Genomic DNA, 16,852 nt, shown 5'->3' with positions numbered 1-16,852 from the left:
TCTGTCTGTGATTCTTTAGCTCCGCCCACTGCACGATACAGCGCATCTGTTTTTTTATAAATCTGATCAAACTAAAGACTCTTCTGCGATATGAAGGAAGCAATACTACTCTATAGGTACTCAAGAAATAACACGAGACTGGCAGAAACTGTGTTAGTACCCTTTAACAGTTCTGTTGATAATAGACAGGCCAATTATATAACACTCATATATTTGTTGGCAAATATGCATTTATATCATTTCAACATTATATTTTTACGTATATTGTAGCCTGCATAAAAACGCATGTATTCTGTGCTACAGCGCAACCCTAATTGTAGCTTTGTATTTCTTAAAACCACCATGCAGGAAGACACATCATGGCCATATTCCAGGATGACATCTCAAGATCCATCAGGCTCAAACGGTGAAAGAATGGTTGGGAGGGAGCTTGAAGAATAATTTCCACACATGAATTGTTCAGAGCTTAAATTCACTGAAGTCTTTGGGATGTGCTGGAGGAGACTTTACAGAGTGATGGACTCTTGCAATGGCAAAACAAGATCTGGACCAAAAACTGATGCAGCTCTTGATGGAAATAAATGTTATTTCCATTTAAAGGTGGCATCATAATTCAGAGCAAAAGCATGAATATCAAGACATGAAAAACAGCTAAAAAAAAATAATTCATGCGTATTACCCAACACTGGTTACTACACACTCCGTTTCTTGTTTTTTTTGGCACAGAGGAGCATGCAGTGAACTCAAGATGGCCTGATCGCACAGCATCCACTTCCTCTTTTAGTTAAAGGTAAATTCTATTGTTCACTGAACATGGGCGCCAGTATTGTGGTATTCATTAATTCACTGATGAAGACTTCAACTGTCAGAGCGTTCTTAGTTATGAGTGTAGTAGTGTGGACAGTGACATTCACAATCAAACTCTACAAAACAGCAGGAGGAATGAACGCTTGAATGAGAGGACATTTGAGACATAATTGTCCTGGATTTGAGGGAAGTGCGCATGTAAAAGTATGTAGGTCACATGACATACTGAAAGAGATTTCTGGTGAATTCACTTGTGATTGAACATAATGACATGAGGAGAATCGTTCTGCCAGCGCATCCATTAATGGGCCATTACAGACCACTAACACGAGTCTCGTCTATTTTAAGCCATCATAGTGACCACAATAACAAAAGACAACACATAATGCCATGATAAAAAAAACGCTCTAAAGTGTAGTCACAGATTTTCCTTTACATAAATGTATTGTCAGGGTTTGTATATTGACCTGCAAATATTTATTTTCACTATTTTTTTTAGCAAAATAAACTTAGAATATACACATGCATTACATTTTAAATAAAGTTGTATTTTCTGTGAGAAAAATCATGCTTTCAAAAGTTTGCTTTAAAAGGTGGGGCAAGTGCTTTCTGGTAACCGAAGTTGATATTTCAAATCACCAAAAACACGCCCCTACCCCAAAAGGGTCTCGCCCCTATTTTGATAGCTCCGCCCCACACATACGTACACAACCCAGGCAAAGACTACGGCGGAATCTGCTGTGCCAGCCGGCCGAGGGTACGATGTCATCAATAAGTGAAAGCAATGTGTTACCATGGTAATCCAGGTCGAATGTTCAATCCCTTACATCCCAAAAACACAAACACAGTTTTCATGAACAACTTGATAGCACGAGCACGACAGACCAACTAACGAACATATTACAATTATGACCAGATTAGAGGGTTTTATTGATCACTAAAAGAGGAACCAAAGGAAACTAACATATATTCTTTTCAGACACACTCTCGGAGCTGACGCTTGAAACAGACAGTGGTTTATAGGATGTGGAAAAGAATGGGTCTTTATCTTCGCTGAAGTGAACGACAATACCATCGCAAATGGACAAACAAGCGAACATGACACATGAGTATATTCAAGCAAAAGCCAGCATATATTAGTTCCGTGAAACAAAATCAATGTTACTCGCCTAACGAGAAGAAATAAAGCAACCTCTGCCTTCGCTCCTTGAGTTCTCTCCAGCGCTGGAAAGCTGATACTTCTGATCGCAAGCCTTCTTTTGTTCCACAGACATCTTCCACGTGTGTTTTTTATCTGCCATCTCTCTCTTTCTGTCGTCGCTCGGCTAATGTCCGTCCTGTGTCGTGTCTTTTGAATAATGACGTGCACTGAGCGCTCTCTTCTCCCCCGTCATTAGTAGACACGCCCCTTACTGCTGATTGGCTATACGTTTGTTTTGGTACTCGGCCCGAGACCCTTTTATAAAGCATTTTTTAAATACCACTTACCCCATCTTTAACTTGAAGAAATTAAGACAGAAATATATCAGTCTACTCAAATGTACTCTAAAAAAAACCTGATTCTTTATCCATGTTTTAATTTATACAGTAAACCTCTTTTGTGCAATAAAAATGCAATAATGTGTTAACTGAATTATATTTTTAAAGTATTCTTAACTTTGAAAGAGATTAAATTGTTAGAGCTTCGTGCATTAATGTGACTACCACCATTTTTGATCAATTAAATTAAATCAAAGTTTTTTAATTATATTGACATGTTTATTGATTACTAAGATCTACTCCATCTGTGTTTTGATCATCGTTCTGAATCACATCCAGGCAAAGTCTTGGCCAAAAACATGACCTTCTCAGCTTTTAGTTCAATTTTTTACTTTTATAAATGAAACTCACATTCAAGCGTTGATAAAGAATGAATGAATGAAGCTAGAATAAAACATTCTGGGGGCCATGAGAGTTTTGTGAAAGTTTGGTGCTGGCTGGCAACTTCTTTTGAGAAAACACTGGGAGGGAAAGAGTTAATTCAAAGCAAGAGAGGTCATGTGACTGTGGCTCTGTTCCAAAGCCTTGTGAGCTGTCTACCTATAGGCATCATGGGGGAGCAAACACCATTTCAAAAGGTTAGCAGCATGATTATTAGAGCTGGGTATTGACACAAATTTCACAATTTGATTCAATATTGATTTTTTTGGATATATATCAGGTACTATACATGGAACATTGGAGAACATTAAGAAGTATAATGAATATGTAATATGGTGCATAATCTCAAAATGCTCCTCTCTAGGAGTTTATTTTTCTCACTGACTAACAAGTTTATGGACACTGGATATGTTTTTTCCGAGGTAAATGTGATGTTACTGTCATTTAACGTGATACGGATTTCGGCAAGTTGTACTCTAACTTTTAACACACTTTCAGATGCTCATTCAATGAATTTACCATATTTCGCGCTGTAACTGGTATTAAGATGGAGGAGATGATCAGGTCACATGCCACTTCTCTTGAGCTGAGCGGCGCCAGAGCGATCTCACGCCACAGCACCAAAACGGTATTTATGTTTTTGAATTTCGCAATAAAATGGACGTAATTTGAAATCTGAGACTGTGTTTCATATCAATAGTAACAAAGCACAAAAGATTATTGTGATTTATTGGAGGGGAGGCGTGTTACAATATTCCGTTCATTCATCAACTGAAAACAGGATGACTAATCGATTCTTGGGATTTAAGAAGTCAATATTGGTTCGTAAAAATGAGAATCGATTAAAATTGAGAAATCTATATTTTTTAATGATTATATGATCGCGCTTCTGTTGGTCCTATTCTAAGGCAGCATCATAAGCACTGTTCAGGGAGAATGCAATCCCAGAATGCACCACATCAAGCTCCAGGCAAACGTCCATCCAAGATAGCAGATTGACACTCAAAAGAATTAAAAAAATTCCATCCAATAAAAAAAAAAAAAAAAAAGCCCATTTCATGCAATATCGGTGCATCCCTGTGCATGTATTCTGATGTTTACTAGCAGAGCATTGCGTCATTAGCTTATCAACAAGCTATTGTGACACTCAGTGGGACTTTGCATGTTACTGCCCACGGAGCTTCAAACTAGACGAGCATGAGGATGCAGTCTTAACAGGTAGCAGCCCATGTAGACAGTACACAGCAGGGCGGCTCAGTAGGTTTTGGAACAAAGCTCATTTTTCATGTTGTTTCTGTTGCAGCAGTTTACCACAAGACTGTAAGCCAGAATGCAACACATTTAAAGCTTTTTTAGTTTATTCTTAGCTAAAAACACTTAGTTCTTTCAAAAATATATGTGCTCATTAATGTATATTTACTTCTTTCAAGTAATAAAGTATTCTCGTAAGTTTATAATATGCCATTGAAAATACATACGGGTGAGGGGTTCGAATGCGGGTCGCCATGTTGCCCCTCCATCTTGAAAGTACATTAGCCAAAGAGGGACATACCCATAAATTCAAGCTTCGCTTTTCGCGTCTTAACACTCGATGGCACCGTGTCGAATGTGGACGAGGTCGAACTGGAAGCCATGTTAATCTTGGACTAAATCGGCCACTGTAGGAGTTAAAACGAAATCGGGATTGAGAGGAACAGAAACTAAAATTCACTGGATGGTCATGTACCTTTGCACCGCTAGATGGGGGAAAATATCACACAGTGTAGCTTTAAAGGTGCAGTGTGTAAATCTTAGCGGCATCTAGTGGTGTGGTGGCGAATTGCAACCGCCCACGGCTCACCCCTCCCTTTCGAAGCACTCAGAGAAGCTACGGTGGCCGACACAGGACAAAGATATGGTCGTCTGAGACAGCAGAGAGTTTGTCCGTTTAGGGCTACTGTAGAAGCATGGCGGCGCAAAATGACGATTTCACTGAAAGGGGACCCGCGGTGTATGCAGATAGGGTAATTCAAACATAATGGTTCATTATGTAGGTCTTTATACACCACTGAAAACATAGTCATGTATATTATATTGCATTTCTGTCAATAGATCCTCATAAATACTACACACTGCACTAGGGCTCCAACAACTAGTCGATAAAATCCATAATAATCGATAATGAAAATCCTCGATAACGATTCTCATTATCGATTAGTCGGGTCTGCCCTATGTGCACGATAAGCTTCCACCAGTCGCGTCAAATTACAGCACTGAATAACGCATTTTAACGGACAAAATGTGCATCTAGAAATAGTGGAGTGGAAACAAGAGTGAGCTGATGCAGGAAAGGTACGTGATCAGAGCAAAGCGTTCATTTTACAGGTTACATCTACGGATCTATATAGAGAACAGTAGTTATATCCTCATCTGTAAATGTTATTAATTCACGCAAGTATTTCCATTTTGCGTCAAAGCGCGTCCTGACAGTCTGTGTTAAACTTCACTGAACGAGCGCCAAGTGTCGCAAGGGAGACTATTAATATTTAGGGTTGGGTACCGAATTCACATTAAATCAATCGGTACCAAATTTCGGTACCTGAGACAAATCTGGTGATATAGACTAGTGTCTGTGAATATTAAACCGCAAAAAGACCATTTAAATACGAATCATGCGTGTCTCTGTGCGAATGAATGCATAGACGGACGGTTTACAGTCTATGGGTTTACCTCACACACACACACTCTCACTCAGAATTGCGCGCGAAGGTCGCATGTTTCCATCTCTGCCTCTCACATGAGGACATGAACGTACAAACTTCATCTCCAAAGCCACTGAGTCATTTCATGAGCATTTTACCGTTTCATTTGAGAAAACCTACCGTCATATCAAACACACAGAAACTCAAATTCATGGCAACCCGTCAAAATAAAAGTTTGGCTAACTTGACAAATAAATGACTGTTGTACAGTAGAATTTAGATACGTCTCAATGTAATAATAATACTAACACTAATGTAATAATAATAAATTATCAAAACTTTATTTTTTTAAGTTTTTTTTATAAATTACAAATTTTCTTCATGATTTAATTTTAACCATATAAATCTCAGTTGTGCAGCACTTTGTTTGACAAAAAAAGTTTACTTAAATTAAAAGATAAATTAATGTCTTATGTCTTCATTTGATTACCAGAAAATACATAACACAATTTGTGGGAAATCTTTTCATAGAAATGAAATTAAAAAGAAAAAATAATATTATGGTTGTTTTTATGAATTAAATTAAGTACCTAGTAGCTTTACTAGTAAATATTACAGTAAACAAACATCACAGACAATAGCAGACAGCGACCAGGGCAGCTCTGGCATGTCAATAACACTTTTATAAATGACTTACAGGTTCTTTACAGTTATTTATGTAAACATCCCAAAAGTACAGAAAAAAGGTACCGTTGGGTACCGATACCAGTTAAAATGTGAACGGTACCCAACCCTATTAATATTCAGCGCAAAAACATTCATTTAGCTGAAATATCTCCTTTAGGCGCTAAAATTCGTTTTACAAGTCAACATGTAATTCAAGTATTTTATGAGAGTAAAAAGATAACAGCGTGTAATTTAATATAAATGTAAGACGTTTCTACAGGATAAAGAAATGACAGTAACATATGAGTGGGAAAGAATTTCACTACGGTTGATCAATGTGTTCAACCCTGTTATTTATTTATTATTATTATTTGATTTGTTCATTGTAAAATCATGGTTAATTTATGTAATGGTAGATGTATTCACTATGTATGTTTTCACAGCACAGCTGACACTTTTGTTTGAAGGACAGCATGTGGATAATATTATTGTCAATAAAATAAATAAACAGGCTTTTTATCCGATTAATCGAAAAAATTATCGGCCAACCAATCGATTATCAAAACAATGGTTAACTGCAGCCCTACACTGCACCTTTAACAAGTCAACTGTCAGGACCAAGTCAGACTGATCTCATCAAGCTCAGATCCTTCCTGCAAATCAACGCCGCCCTCGGTCTCAGACCAAACCGGTTCCACTGGACGCTCAACTCTGTCACACATGAAACACATGGCCGTTCGACTGCACATGCGCAAACGACTCACAGTACATCTAATTTCAGATGTTATACCGTATGGAGGAAATGCTAAAAATGTATGCATCTAACATCTTTATACAGCTGGTTTTAAGCACTTCCTCCATAAAGTATAACATCTGAAAATAGATGTACTGTAAGCTCAGATGCTTCTGTAGATGTGAAAACGGGTATATTTGCCGAATTTCTAGTGAAGCACCAACCACAATCCTATACAGAAAAATACACCAATCAAAATAGTCAACGTCATCATGGAAATGCAAACCACGGCTAAAGATCTGACCACTCCTATGAAGCATCATCTTAATGAAGCCTCTCAACACTATCAAATGCGTCATATAAATCAAAAATGTTTCCACAGTGTCATTGTAGTGTAGAGTTTTTGATTCATTAGCAGGATGAGTAGCTCATGTGCTCTTTGAACTGAAGTTTGTATATTGCTGCAATAGACAGTTTGTGATGTGATTCATCTGGAGCTCAAGGACCTGGTTGAAGACTACTGCAATCCCAATGGAAACAACGAATGGGGGAAAAAATGTGTCAAGAAGAGAAGTGGCTGAAGAAGTGGGCGTTCACTGATGCTCTCTCTAGTGAACACACAGTCACATGAGACAAAGCAAATCATGACAGCTGCTTGGCTTTCCATCAGGCTCGGGCACATTTCTGCTGCTGTTCAGGTCAACGCTAGCAATGTCAACAGAAAGCAAAAAATGCAAATGGTGTGTTTTCACATGCAAAAGCATATTAGCGTGGAACCAGCGACTTACGGTATTGCCCTTCTGCGGTCCACTTTGCTTATTCAAAGCAGCACATTATGGTCTGGTAACAGACCTGTATTCAAACGACCTGCGAGGAAATGAGTGTGACCGCACAGGCATCGCTCCTCAGGTTAAAGAGGAGTCACGAGAGGTCGTGCCATCGTACCCATACATGCCCAGGACTGACAGTTCATCAAATGAGTTGGATGTTGGTTCATTCAAAGACTCAGACTGATTCAAACCACTAAAGGTGATGATACACAGGCAACTTTTAGAGCAATGTTTCCGTCAACGAGCAACCAGGTGAGACACAGGGCCAATGAACTATCTAAAGCATCCACATAGAAATTTCTTGCACATTCTCAATGGGAAAGTGCCCAAGCAACATTGCTCAAAAAAGTTGCCCCATGTATCATCACCTTGAATCTTTCAGAACAATTCTTGATAAGAGACATTTGTTTGCCTGCAAGGACAACTCAATAGAAAGATGTGCGTTCGTGCCAGTGTTTTACACTACACGGTTTCACACCACTTCTGACACTATAGAATCAGCAGCGGCAGAGCAGGAAATTATTTCCTTACTTTAATCTGAAAAAAAAAAGATGAAGAAAAACTTTTGGGCAAACGTTTTTTTCCAAATATGCCTCACAGATGTAATGGACAAAGGCATTGAGCTATTACTGTAGCTGAATAAAAAGAAAATAGAAACACTTTGACTTGTTAAACATGAAGACAAACACACGACGGCGACAATATATGGATTATCTATGTTCTTTCAAGCCACCTCAGGTATTTTCATTAGAATAAAGTATATTTATTATGCAATGCTAAACGACAGCATTAATTACAGTAAAGAATACTACAAAATGATATTTTGTCTGCCTCATTCTGTGACAAGAAGCCACTTCAGATCCTAATGCTGATGCCATGAACTGATTTTGGAGTAAAAACTTTCTTAACTTGCACATCATTAGCGACTCAAACTCATAGCGCTTGCAGAAAATGAGCAGCATTTACTGAAGCGATGGAGCCGCTCGATTGCTCTGAAACACGCTGTGCATATATTTATTTAATATATTTTAAAAAACAGCCGTTGCGATTTAAAATCGCGATTTCGGTTTTATTTTGATAAATCGGTACTGAAATGCTAAATATGTGACGATACCAGCATTTATGCAGTACCTGTAGCAAAGACTTTATACAATATATATAGAAAGACGGTGCACTCCGATTACTTATGAATGGGAGAAAGTGCAATGCCCAATATGGTGCATAAGGCCCACCTTCGAAATAAAAGAGCCAACCCAACCCTAGTGCTGATAGGCCGTTGTTTCAAACGATCCCGTGTGTATCCGTGTAAGTACTCTGTGAAGAGCATCAAAGGTTTCTATTTACAGTGTGTATTTGAAGCGTTAAGCATTGAAGCCAATCACAGACATATCCGTTGAGTATATCAACTTAACGACCAATCAGAGGTGTTTAAGTTAGTCCGAATCCGCTCTTTGTTTTTGCTATGGTACCAAAAACCATGAAATGTCACTGAATTTTGGTACTATGACAAGTGAGTCCAGTTCCAATCCTGCTTCAACACACCCCTCTGTAATTTTTAAATATAAAGGGGTGGTCGCACTAGACTTTAGCATACAAAATTTCTTTGGACACTACTGAACGAGATATATCAAGCTCTGTGATGCCATTTTAAAATCATAAATTCAACATATACAAAACGTAAAAAATAAACTGTTCTACAATGCAGCTTTAAAGTTTTTGTTTTGGGGCTTTTTAAAAAAAATTGTATGCCTTTTAAATCCTGAAAACCCGAATTGGCTCAACTCTGCAGGACGGATATCTCTCCAGGAGCAAGGTTGCCCACCCCTGGCTCAGATGAACGCGAGCTGGCCGGTTTGATTTTGCTCCCATGAGAAGGCAAACATGAGCTGATGCGCTACAAGCTCGTCATTCATACAGATTACATAACTCAACAACGAATTCTGACACAAACAAAAATATGCCATTAGAGCCAGTTAGAGTACATAACAGCACGCAGTGGCATGAACTTTGCTTAAGGATTAAAAAAAGATCAAATATGTTTAAAGGGCATGTCAACTGCGGAGACAGCTGGATAAAACAGACACGAGTCAAATCAGCACTATCACTGACCAAACCCATAATCCTAAAAGCCGCCATCTACAGACGGGAACGATTTAATCCTATTCAGAGCTGTGGCTGAAAACATGAAGTGGGATAAAAAGAGATCGGGCGGGGGGGGACGCATTACAACAAAAGCAACAAATATCCAAAAGCTTTACGTACTTTTTGCATTTTAGCGCATATTGTAATTTGAACACTTTTAAAACTACACGAATGTCTCAATCACTTGAGCGGCTTCAAATTAATTTTGACTCTAAGGGTGGAAAAGATACTTTGCGCAAGTATTTAACTCAACTTATCAACTAGAGATGCTTCATTTGTATTAGATACAAGCGAAAAGTCGCTATCTATTTGCCGCCATCACTGCTGCTGCTAGTCCAGCAATGTACACAACAAGCTGCTTCTTCTTCGGCTTTTGCCTTGATACTGTGAGTTACACCATCAACATGCCCGTGGACACTGCCTACTAGCGGTCGGCATGTGGAATTGCACATTGACTTGGACAACAACGCAGAAGTATAAATGAAAACCGACGCGTAACTTGCGGTGTAGAGGATACAGCGTAGGTCAGACACAGAAGATATAAATCAGCCTTAAGTTGTTCCCTCCCTTTAAAACATCTTATGTGAGGTCTAGGTTACAGTTATAACGTACTTGTATACATTTCTTTTTTGAGCATTTTATATATTTCAGGGCGTAAGGGAGCAGGATTCTTCTCCAAAATGCCTTGTCACATGCTAAAAAAAATTTGGTGTAGAATCAATGTCCACTCAGGAATTGCAAGTAAATTTAAGAGTTCTGTAAAACCTCAATAATCTTTTAACTTAAATTTTACAGTGCAGTAACTTCATGCCGTATTTGACAGTTTCTGTGGGCCGGTGACGTGAAACAAGCGCCCAGGGGGAATTTAAGAAAAGCAGAGACTTTGCTCTCTTCTTTCATGAGTGTCCTGTGAATGTTTGCAGGGCTTTTATTTCATTCTGACGATGACGTTTTGTTACATAAGACACAAAGCGCAGCCCACCTTACAGCAGGCTCATGTGCTCAAATCCCTCTAAATATGACGGATGTGCAGGACCGAATGAAAGCCGCAGACTTTCAGACAGCTTCTATGTTGCAAAATTACTTTTTAAAATGTGTCAAACGCAGGTGACAGCACTGAACCTATAGCTGAAAATATCATCTAATTAGCCAAAATATTTCACACGCACTAAAGGGACTCTCCAGTGTCCAATTTTGTGAATTATGTCAAAATGACTGAGTTTACTAAACCTATACAGCTATGATTTCCATGTCTCTGCTCACAGAACATGATTTGTCTTTTATGGTACATCTTGTACATTGATCAGATAAAAGATATTTTAAACATTTAAGACATTAGATATTCGAGATCAGGAGCTTCCACAAGATTCGAATTTCAATGAACTTCATAGAACTGGATGATCATGTGAACGTCAGTCAGTGTTTCCAACTGAATCAGGGTCAGCAGAACTGCAGATTCACGTGTTCACTAAACCTACTGCGTTCTATTATTATCACACATTTCTATGATTTTGACTAGAACAACTTATTACAACAATCCTCTTTGGCGAATGTGTACATTTAAAGGGATAGTTCACCCAAAAATGAAAATGACCCCATGATTTACTCACCCTCAAGTCATCCTAGGTGTGTATGACATTCTTCTTTCAGACGAATACAATCAGAGTTATGTTAATAAATGTCCTGGCTCTTCCAAGCTTTATAATGGCAGCCAAAATAGTGCATCCATCCATTATAAAAGTGCTCCACACGGCTCCGGGGATTAATAAAGGCCTTCTGAAGCGAACCGATGGGTTTGTGTAAGAAAAAGATCCATATTTAACACATCTGGCTTCTACCAGACATCCTTCCATATTCAACTTGCGGAAAAAAGTGTGACTGGCGCGACGATGACGTTGGACGTAAGTGTTTGAACTGCGAGAGGTGCTACACTTTCTGCGCTAGTTGAATACGGAAGACGGCCCACCGGAAGCAAGATATTTTACTTTATAACATATTAAATATAATATTTTGTGCGTCGGTGTGCACACTCACATTGGCGGCCTTTGTTTAGTCACAAGACGTTAAACGTCGGCAATAAACGCGTGCGATAATCGCCCTGGTGTGAACAAGTCTTTACTCAGAAAGTGTAACGCCCCTCGCAGTTCCAACGCCTACACTACGTCCGACGTCATCGTCCCGCCAGTTACGCTTTTTCCGTAAGTTGAATATGGAAGGCGGTCCGGCAGAAGCTAGATATTTTACTTTATCACATGTTAAATATGGATCTTTTTCTTACACAAATGCATCAATTCGCTTCAGAAGGCCTTTCTTAACCTCTGGAGCACTTTTATAATGGATGGATGCACTTTTTTGGGCTTCAAATTTTGGACTGCCATTATAAAGCTTGGATTAGCCAGGACATTTTTAATAGAAGTCCGATTGTGTTCGTCTGAAAGAAGAAAGTCATACCTAGGATGACTTGAGGGTGAGTAATTTTTGGGTGAACTATCCCTTTAACCACACATTGCCTGAATGAACATGCAAATTCACTTTCTGACAGTAGGTGGCGCTTACAGAAGAGCAGAAATACAGTGGCTACTCAATTTACTGTTTATAACCTGCTTGTCACAGTATTTACATGTTTCAGTCATTCAGATTTTTGTATCCACCATTTTTATCTAACACTAAACACGATAGTATTTAAGTAATCTAAATAAAAAAAGTTAGTTTTTATTCATTTTCATGACCGTGATTGTGTTCGAGTCAACATGCAAGTCTTTTCTTCTCTATTGTGCCGTATATCCGAGTGAAATGCTTCTCAAACAAGAACAAATGTAGGGCGGGGCTTGATTTTGTCCATTGGATGGTTGTGGTTTGCTATTGGTGGATCTCATGTGAGTGACAGGTTGTCCCGCCCTCACGCCGGTACACACATGAAGTCGCTGCAAGAGGGAGGGGAAGTTATTCTGAATCAAGACTACGAGACATATGAATTACAATGCAATATTCCATTAGAAAAAAAATAGTCAATTTTGATTTCATAGCGACTCGGTGTGTAAAGTGTGATTCGTTTATATCCTGTAGAGTTCAGCTCCAAACTGACTGAAACTTAAACCAGCCAATTAGATTCCTGAAACCACAGGCAAGGTTTAGAAGAAAACTCTGCAGGACTGGTGACCCTGTGTCTGTGATTTATAGAACTGATATTTGAGAGCATAAATGTTTCAGATGTATAACAGTGCACGCGTGTTAAGACATACAAGTGACCTTTGAGTGTCAGCTGTATAATAACAGAAGCTATTTGAGCGCATATGTCATGTTTTTAGCAGTATATGAGAGCATGCGTGATGGGTGAGTGTGTGTGAGGCAGGGCTGTGTCTTCATCAGTCGCCATCTTGTTGGCTGCAGCAGCTGTAGGCCGTGAACACACACTCTCTCATTCAGCACATAAACACACTGCTGACACACACACACGCACGCGAGCGCGCGTCCGCGTACATGTTTCAGCAGGACAGTAGATGCGCTTTAAACGGACACCGGCATTATTACATACAATCACAGCAACTGTGATGAAACCCACAGATTCTGCTCTTCCTCATTGACATTTCCTCCACGAACACAGCCGTAAATCACTCGTACACAACACACACGTTAAACAGATCGAGAAAATCCCATTAACTCCCGTTTAAGGTCGTTAAAAGCACAGGCTTAGGGTTAAAAACCAATTAAACAAGCACTTCGACCGCACACATAGAACCACATCCGGTGTTTGAGAGCTTGGTCGAGGCTTTATTAGGGGGAGAGATGATGTTTAAACGCAGAAACAGTGCGACTCCATGATGAAGTGGGGGAGGTAACGTTAGTTTGGCTTTATCCTCCATCTTCACTGTCCATCATCTGCACCAATGCAGGCTCAAAAAACACGGGATTCAAATTTAAACATACAAACGAAGTGACCGTTTATCCCCTCAGTGACGGAACCGCGAGTGACCGATAGCAGAAATCACCTGACAGTATTTAACATGAATATGGAGCCCGATTATGAGCCCTGCTAGTCAGCTAACAGCACATCTCTGCCACATGACCGTGATTTGAGGAAGTTAACACATACTAAAACACGTATGTGGCCCATTAATGATATTTACTGCACATGTTGACACGAAAAGCCACAACGACGGACCGCTGAATGTGTGAGTCCAGCCGCGGCCCCCACCCCACAACTGCCAAATAAAGGCAATCAGGCAACCGTTAAAGAGACGATCAACACTGACCTGTGTTTTGTCGGGACAGTTCGTTGTGTATCTATCATTGACTGTAAACAGGGATCCACCGCTGCCCGACCTGCAGACAGTCCGTCAGTCAGTCAGCGGAGAGCGGCACTCCCCGAACCCGCAGCCGCGACAGCTGCAACCGCGCCGATTCTAGCCCAAATAACGCACGCTTCACGCAAACGCCGTGTGGTAAATGTTGCCAACACACGCTCGGTCCAAATTCAGCCTTTCTGTACGTCCCACGCGCGTCGTTCTCCGGTGCTGGAGTGGTTCTTCTGCGTTCCGTGTGTCAGGCTCTCGCTCCGGCCATCAGACAGCAGAGATGGGCGCGGTGACCCTGCTCTCAGGGCTGGGAAACCCCACGCTGCGCCTGCGTCACCACGCAACACATTCGACTGTGTCGGCGCGAAATCACGTTTCGCTATATGACGCGTTTTAACGTTCATCGGCATCGTAAACCATGCAAAGTTTTTATATTTACATTGTACATTTGTATGTACATTTATAACATTACTTAGTATCAGGGTTGAGGGGTAACGGAATACATTTAACTTAGTTACGTATTTAATGTTTCATTACAGTTACATTTTAAATGGGTGCTAATCAAATTACAGTTACACCCGAAAAGTATTTTAAATGACTAAAGTGATTACTTTGAATTTTAATGTCATTTATTTAATTTAAACATTAATGTAAACTGTAACGGGCAATTCATGTAAACAGCGATTGGTGATTCTCAGACTCATTTCTGCTCACAAGTTTCATTCCCCTTCCAGAATATGCAAAATTTCAATATTTTTTTACAAAATAAGAGGGATCTGGGATCATAAAAATTGCATATTACTTTTATTTAGTACTGTCCTGAATAAGCTATTTCACATAACGTTTACTCAACAAAAAATGACTGGATTTATACAAATGGCCTCATTCACAAATCAACTACCTTTCAATCTGAACTGTCTGTCATCACCTGAAGATCCTCGACTGTTTTCATGTTTCATGTTACGTCATTTGTTTAGGTAATTGCGACTTTTTATCTTGCAATTCTGACTTTATAACTTTTTTCTGACTTTATAACTTTTTTCTGACTTTATAACTTAAATGTGACTTCTTTGTGAGATATAATGTCCAATTATGAGGTTGGAAAAGACCTTTTAAAAAAAAAAAAAAAAAAAAGTTAATTGCGACTTTTTATCACGCAATTGTGAGTTTAAATCTCGCAATTCTGACTTTATAACTCGCAATTGCAAGAGAAAAAAAAGCCGCAATTACCGTTTTAATATATGTATTTTTAGTGTTGTAAACAAGCTTCCATGAAACTCAAATCATTAAGGGCAGGGGGTGAAAACTTTCAAAGTCCCATGCAGTGAACCGGAAGTAGCAAGTGAGTTTTCGTCAGTTTCAACCAAGCGGCAACCTCACGCAGTTTCTCTTGAAGCCAATACGGAAGTGCCTTAAACTGCAATTCATCGACTGGCCACTAGAGACAGGCTCCAGAAGGGAGCAGAATCTCATTGAGCCCCATGTTAAAATGGCCAACTTTACAGCAGATTAAAACATGTTTACAGCCTGGTACAAATTGTGGGTTTTGGTCTATACGGCTAATTTTGCCCTTCAAGACAACTGTGAGGGGGGTAATTTTTTTTTATAACTCATTTGTTTACATTATATAAAGCATTAAAGTTCTGCATAATTAAGGGCGTGGCCACTTTGAGTGACAGGTGGATAGCCATTTATCTGCTGTCTGTTAGTCATTGCGTCACTTAAGCTCCGCCCACGTCCCGCCTTTTTGCCCATTTTCTGTTTTTCCGGGAGTGATGCACGATGATGCGCTGCCAAGATGGCAACGGCCATTTAGTCCATTTCGAGTTAAAGAGAGAAAACTAAATAACGACTTATATACCGATTTCAAAACAATGCATCATGAAGCTTCAAAGCGTTATGAATCAGCGAGTCCAATCATGATTCGGATCGCGTGTCAAACCGCCAAACTGCTGAAATCACATGACTTTGGTGATTCAAACCGCTGAATCGACTCGCTGATTAATAACGCTTCGAAGCTTCATGATGCCTTGTTTTGAAATCGGTCATCACTATATAAGTCGTTATTTAGTTTTTTTTTTGCGTCGATTCATAAAGTTATTGTAGAACCACTGTAGTGAGATGGACTTTGTAACGACGTCTTTAGTATCTTTTATGGGTCTTGAGAGTGTAAAGTACATTGTGCCAATGGAGGCCTTTCTGAGCCATCAGATTTCAACGAAAATATCTTCATTTGTGTTCCGAAGATGAACGGAGGTCTTACAGTTGCCGAACGACATGAGGGATAAGTCATTTCTGACAGAATTTTCATTTTTGGGTGAACTAACACTTTAATAAGGTCGATATCATGAGGACTTTAGACGATGATGTGGATTATGTGCACATTTTTCTTATTTTGTTTAAAGATCATGTTTTTTTTCATTTAGTAGCCTTCAGAAGCTAATAACTACATGTTTCACAGAAGACAAAATAAATACAATTTACCCTGTGTGAAAACACCCCCAGATCTTAATGCATCCCGTTGCCTTTATGAGCATCAAATGTCTGCATTTTTTGTCTCAATATTGTGTGAAAACTGATGTTGTTTAAAATAATACGCAGTGTCCTATGTTTGGTGGTCCTGTTGTTACATGCCTTATTAGTATTAAGTGTTAATATTAAGTTACAAAACTTGTGTAATCTAACAAAATACAGTAGAAATCACTTTTTAAAGCATGTATTTTGTAATCTGCAGTGAAATACATTTTAAAAGTAAACTTCCCAACCCTGCCTATTTTG

General features: G+C 39.3%; 1 protein-coding gene across 1 annotated transcript in view; it reads right to left on the bottom strand.

Annotated features, from left to right (window-relative positions):
• Window positions 1–14,404, bottom strand: part of gnb1a (guanine nucleotide binding protein (G protein), beta polypeptide 1a) — a 60,211-nt gene extending 45,807 nt beyond the window's left edge. Inside the window, exon 1 of the mRNA XM_079826459.1 lies at window positions 14,033–14,404. The gene's annotated coding sequence lies outside the window, so the exon portion shown is untranslated. The remainder of the gene's footprint in view (window positions 1–14,032) is intronic.
• Between the last annotated feature and the right edge of the window lie 2,448 nt (window positions 14,405–16,852).

Source organism: Gobio gobio, assembly GCF_949357685.1.
Source record: "Gobio gobio genome assembly, chromosome: 10".
NCBI classification, from domain to species: Eukaryota; Metazoa; Chordata; class Actinopteri; order Cypriniformes; family Gobionidae; genus Gobio; species Gobio gobio.
Note: the sequence above shows the minus strand (reverse complement) of the source record. Positions and strands in the feature narration are given on the sequence as shown.